We start from the raw sequence: 4980 nt of genomic DNA, 5'->3' as shown, positions 1-4980 counted from the left end.
CCTGGGTTTATTATGATCCCCATTAGTTCCTGCCAAGGCAGCAGCTACTCTTCCTGGGGTTTTATTATGGATCCCCATTAGTTCCTGCCAAGGCAGCAGCTACTCATCCTGGGGTTTATTATGGATCCCGTTGTTCACTGCCAGTGCAGCAGCTACTCTTCCTGGGGTTTATTATGGATCCCCATTAGTTGATGCCAAGGCAGCAGCTACTCTTCCTGGGGTTTATTATGGATCCCCATTAGTTCCTGCCAAAACAGCAGCTTCCTCTTCCTGGGGGTTTATTATGGATCCCCATTAGTTCCTGCCAAGGCAGCAGCTACTCTTCCTGGGGTTTGTAATGATCCCCATTAGTTCCTGCCAAGGCAGCAGCTACTCTTCCTGGGGTCCAAACATTTTAAGGCACTTACATCAACCAAATACTTTTTGCATCATATAGCAATACACCACTACATATCTACAATACAAAATGTATAATACCACCATACAGCAATGTATGTGTGTGTATAGAGTGAGTGTGTATGCGTGTCTGTTCACATGTGTGTGTAGAGTGAGTGTGTATGCGTGTCTGTTCCTGTGTGTGTGTAGAGGAGTGTGTATGCGTGTCTGTTCCTGTGTGTGTATAGAGTGAGTGTGTATGCGTGTCTGTTCCTGTGTGTGTATAGAGTGAGTGTGTATGCGTGTCTGTTCCTGTGTGTGTAGAGTGATAAGTGTGTATGCGTGTCTGTTCCTGTGTGTATAAGTGAGAGTGAGTGTGTGTATGCGTGTCTGTTCCTGTGTGTGTATAGAGTGAGTGTGTATACGTGTCTGTTCCTGTGTGTGTATAGAGTGAGTGTCTGTTCCTGTGTGTGTATAAGTGAGTGTGTATGCGTGTCTGTTCCTGTGAAATGTGTATGCGTGTGAGTGTGTGTGTATGCGTGTCTGTTCCTGTTGTTGTATAGAGTGAGTGTGTATGCGTGTCCTGTTCCTGTTCCTGTGTGTATAGAGTGAGTGTGTATGCGTGTCTGTTCCTGTGTGTGTATAGAGTGAGTGTGTATGCGTGTCTGTTCCTGTGTGTGTATAGAGAGTGTGTATGCGTGTCTGTTCCTGTGTGTATAGAGTGAGTGGCTGTGTATGCGTGTCTGTTCCTGTGTGTGTATAGAGTGAGTGTGTATGCGTGTCTGTTCCTGTGTGTGTATAGAGTGAGTGTGTATGCGTGTCTGTTCCTGTGTGTGTATAGAGTGAGTGTGTATGCGTGTGTCTGTTCCTGTGTGTGTATAGAGTGAGTGTGTATGCGTGTCTGTTCCTGTGTGTGTATAGAGTGAGTGTGTATGCGTATGTGTCTGTTCCTGTGTGTGTATAGAGTGAGTGTGTATGCGTGTCTGTTCCTGTGTGTGTAGAGTGAGTGTGTATGCGTGTCTGTTCCTGTGTGTGTAGAGTGAGTGTGTATGCGTGTCTGTTCCTGTGTGTGTATAGAGTGAGTGTGTATGCGTGTCTGTTCCTGTGTGTGTATAGAGTGAGTGTGTATGCGTGTCTGTTCCTGTGTGTGTGTATAGAGTGAGTGTGTATGCGTGTCTGTTCCTGTGTGTGTATAGAGTGTGTGTGTATGCATGTCTGTTCCTGTGTGTGTATAGAGTGAGTGTGTATGCGTGTCTGTTCCTGTGTGTGTATAGAGTGTGTGTGTATGCATGTCTGTTCCTGTGTGTGTATAGAGTGAGTGTGTATGCGTGTCTGTTCTGTGTGTGTATAGCGTGTCTGTTCCTGTGTGTGTATAGAGTGAGTGTGTATGCGTGTCTGTTCCTGTGTGTGTATAGAGTGAGTGTCTGTTCCTGTGTGTGTATAAGTGAGTGTGTATGCGTGTCTGTTCCTGTGTGTGTATAGAGTGAGTGTCTGTTCCTGTGTGTGTATAGAGTGAGTGTGTATGCGTGTCTGTTCCTGTGTGTATAGAGTGAGTGTGTATGCGTGTCTGTTCCTGTGTGTGTATAGAGTGAGTGTGTATGCGTGTCTGTTCCTGTGTGTGTATAGAGTGAGTGTGTATGCGTGTCTGTTCCTGTGTGTGAGTGTGTATGCGTGTCTGTTCCTGTGTGTGTGGTGAGTGTGTATGCGTGTCTGTTCCTGTGTGTATAGAGTGTGTATGCGTGTCTGTTCCTGTGTGTGTATAGAGTGAGTGTGTATGCATGTCTGTTCCTGTGTGTGTATAGAGTGAGTGTGTATCACTGTCTGTTCCTGTGTGTGTATAGAGTGAGTGTGTATGCGTGTCTGTTCCTGTGTGTGTATAGAGTGTGTGTGTATGCATGTCTGTTCCTGTGTGTGTATAGAGTGAGTGTGTATGCGTGTCTGTTCCTGTGTGTGTATAGAGTGAGTGTGTATGCGTGTCTGTTCCTGTGTGTGTATAGAGTGAGTGTGTATGCGTGTCTGTTCCTGTGTGTGTATAGAGTGAGTGTCTGTTCCTGTGTGTGTATAGAGTGAGTGTGTATGCGTGTCTGTTCCTGTGTGTATAGAGTGAGTGTCTGTTCCTGTGTGTGTGTAGAGTGAGTGTGTATGCCTGTTCCTGTGTGTGTATAGAGTGAGTGTCTGTTCCTGTGTGTGTATAGAGTGAGTGTGTATGCGTGTCTGTTCCTGTGTGTGTATAGAGTGAGTGTCTGTTCCTGTGTGTGTGTAGAGTGAGTGTGTATGCGTGTCTGTTCCTGTGTGTGTATAGAGTGAGTGTCTGTTCCGTGTGTGTGTAGAGTGAGTGTGTATGCATGTCTGTTCCTGTGTGTGTATAGAGTGAGTGTGTATGCGTGTCTGTTCCTGTGTGTGTATAGAGTGAGTGTGTATGCGTGTCTGTTCCTGTGTGTATAGAAGTGAGTGTGTATGCGTGTCTGTTCCTGTGTGTGTATAGAGTGTGTGTCTGTTCCTGTGTGTATAGAGTGTGTGTCTGTTCCTGTGTGTGTATAGAGTGTGTGTCTGTTCCTGTGTGTGTATAGAGTGTGTGTCTGTTCCTGTGTGTATCTCTTCACAGTCCCCACTGTTCCATAAGGTGTATTTTGTTTCTTGCATCAAGAAGTAGAATCAAATACACCTTATGTTACCTGATGTGGAATAGAGTTCCATGTAGTCATGGCTCTATGTAGTACTGTGGAATAGAGTTCCATGTAGTCACGGCTCTATGTAGTACTGTGGAATAGAGTTCCATGTAGTCACGGCTCTATGTAGTACTGTGGAATAGAGTTCCATGTAGTCATGGCTCTATGTAGTACTGTGGAATAGAGTTCCATGTAGTCATGGCTCTATGTAGTACTGTGGAATAGAGTTCCATGTAGTCATGGCTCTATGTAATACTGTGCGCCTCCCATAGTCTGTTATGGACTTGGGGATTGTGAAGAGACCTCTGGTGGCATGTCTTGTGGGGTATGTATGGGTGTCTGAGCTGTGTGCCAGTAGTTTAAACAGACCTCTGGTGGCATGTCTTGTGGGGTATGTATGGGTGTCTGAGCTGTGTGTTACCCGCAAGAGAGCTGCTTCACCTCAGTCTCATTAGCCAACATTAGTGCTTATTAGTAACTGGAATAATTAATTTCATTAATGTGGCAAGTGCAGCGTCTGGTTGCTCCTCATTACACCACAGACCAGCAGCGTCTGGTTACTCCTCATTACACACCACAGACCAGCAGCGTCTGGTTGCTCCTCATTACACACCACAGACCAGCAGCGTCTGGTTGCTCCTCATTACACACCACAGACCAGCAGCGTCTGGTTGCTCCTCATTACACACCACAGACCAACAGCGTCTGGTTGCTCCCTCATTACACACCACAGACCAGCAGCGTCTGGTTGCTCCTCATTACACACCACAGACCAACAGCTTCTGGTTGCTCCTCATTACACACCACAGACCAGCAGCGTCTGGTTGTTCCTCATTACACACCACAGACCAGCAGCGTCTGGTTGCTCCTCATTACACCACAGACCAGCAGCATCTGGTTGCTCCTCATTACACACTACAGACCAGCAGCGTCTGGTTGCTCCTCATTACACACACAGACCAGCAGCGTCTGGTTGCTCCTCATTACACACCACAGACCAGCAGCATCTGGTTGCTCCTTATTACACACTACAGACCAACAGCGTCTGGTTGCTCCTCATTACACACCACAGACCAGCAGCGTCTGGTTGCTCCTCATTACACACCACAGACCAGCAGCGTCTGGTTGCTCCTCATTACACACCACAGACCAGCAGCGTCTGGTTGCTCCTCATTACACACCACAGACAAGCAGCGTCTGGTTGCTCCTCATTACACCACGGACCAGCAGCGCCTGGTGCTCCTCATTACACACCACGGACCAGCAGCGTCTGGTTGCTCCTCATTACACACCACGGACCAGCAGCGTCTGCTGCTCCTCATTATACACCACAGACCAGCAGCGCCTGGTTGCTCCCTCATTACTCACCACAGACCAGCAGCGTCTGGTTGCTCCTCATTACACACCACAGACCAGCAGCCTGGTTGCTCCTCATTACACACCACGGACCAGCAGCGTCTGGTTGCTCCTCATTACACACCACGGACCAGCAGCGTCTGGTTGCTCCTCATTACACACCACGGACCAGCAACGTCTGGTTGCCCTCATTACACACCACGGACCAGCAACGCCTGGTTGCCCCTCATTACACACCACGGACCAGCAACGCCTGGTTGCTCCGCATTACACACCACGGACCAACACATATTCTTTATGTCAACAACATAGGTATTACTACAAAAATTATTGTAAGACCTCTTATACACTATATTAGGCCCAGCCTTTGGAACTTTGGTTTTCCTAGATTTGGCAATGATATTGTGATCACTACAACCAGGCCTCAGCACCACAGAACTACAACAACCAGACCTCAGCACCACAGAACTACAACAACCAGGCCTCAGCACCACAGAACTACAACAACCAGACCTCAGCACCACAGAACTACAACAACCAGACCTCAGCACCACAGAACTACAACAAACTGGTTAACAGA

Source organism: Oncorhynchus gorbuscha, unplaced genomic scaffold, assembly GCF_021184085.1.
Source record: "Oncorhynchus gorbuscha isolate QuinsamMale2020 ecotype Even-year unplaced genomic scaffold, OgorEven_v1.0 Un_scaffold_4269, whole genome shotgun sequence".
NCBI lineage: Eukaryota > Metazoa > Chordata > Actinopteri > Salmoniformes > Salmonidae > Oncorhynchus > Oncorhynchus gorbuscha.
Note: the sequence above shows the minus strand (reverse complement) of the source record.